The sequence below is a fragment of the Furipterus horrens genome, unplaced genomic scaffold (genome assembly GCF_987537825.1).
Source record: "Furipterus horrens unplaced genomic scaffold, mFurHor1.1.pri manual_scaffold_5, whole genome shotgun sequence".
Taxonomy (NCBI): Eukaryota; Metazoa; Chordata; class Mammalia; order Chiroptera; family Furipteridae; genus Furipterus; species Furipterus horrens.
Window position 1 is genome coordinate 173373261 of NW_028327175.1, and position 1255 is coordinate 173374515.

The window sequence follows — 1255 nt, forward strand, 5'->3', positions numbered from 1 at the left end:
CTCTCCTACTCCATTTGTACCTTTCTCCAGCCCTTTCCTTCTTTATTTTAAATTTGAACTTTTCCCTGTCTTAGCCTGGTTTTCATTCCTCAGTCAGTATTCTGTCTCCCTCTATCATCCTAAAATCAGTTCCCTTTCCTCCAGACATCTCTTAAGCTTCTCTTTCTTCTTCCTCTTTCTTTTTTAATGCTCCCATCCAACCTATATTAATCTTAGCCCATAGGTTATTGACAGTACAACTTTTGTTTAAACCTAATACTACATGTGTCTCCTTTATTAATTCATTCTGCCTTCTTCCCTCTATTTTTTATATATGACATAAATTTTACTTTCTTTCTCTCATTGCCTTAACCTTAATCCGTACTACTATAGCTTCTTCTCCTCCCCTCTCAAAAACACCTTCCTTTCATATGTGAAAGAAACAAATCCCTGCACTTTCTGTCTGTTTTTGTGGCAGCCCAGATTGAATAGGGGACTACATCTGAAAAAAACAAAACAACAACAAAAAACAAAACAAAACAAAACAAAAAACCCTTCCTTTCAGTTCGTCCACTCTAATTTGTTCTTCCTTTTCTATAATATCTTAATCTCTTTATATCCTTATTAATACTGGCTCATTTGCAGTTGATACAGTAATTAACGGTGGGGATATCTTTCTGAGTGTGGGATTCTTGCCTGGACTTGTGGCTTTGTTTAGCAGCAGCTCAACAACTGTTTACAAGATGAGGTGAGCAGAGTGAATCTCAGACAGCTAATTGGAGGTAACGATCCACCAAAGAGCAACACAACAATAAGCAAAACCATAATACTACTTAAGAGTCCAAATAAAAGACATAAAGAGCATCCCAAGAGAATCAAGTTCAGGAGGTCAAGGAGGCTGCACCACTGAATCGCACAGGATTCATACCACAGAAGGTCACACCACAAAGGTAGGAAATAAAAGCATATCAATCTAAGAAGCAGAAAAGAACAAGAAGAGCCACCTAAAATGAGAAGATAAAGAAACAACACCCCATCAAAAGGAAAAGAGGAATTCCAAGAAGGAGGGATAGATGGAATAGAGGCAAGCTAACTATCAGACATGGAATTAAAAACAATGGTAATGAGGAAACTCAATAAACTCAACAAACTCAGAGAAACCTATAATAAACTCCAGAGAAACTGCAAAGAACACCAGGGAAACTGTAAAGAACTATAGAAAGGCTACAAAAAAGTTGCTGAGGATTACACCAGCATAAAAAAGGACATAGAAACT

General features: G+C 37.1%; 1 pseudogene; it reads left to right on the forward strand.

Moving 5' to 3' along the window:
• The first annotated feature begins 404 nt into the window (after positions 1 to 404).
• On the forward strand, positions 405 to 483 carry LOC150010400 (small nucleolar RNA SNORA31; annotated as a pseudogene).
• Positions 484 to 1255: the final 772 nt, after the last annotated feature.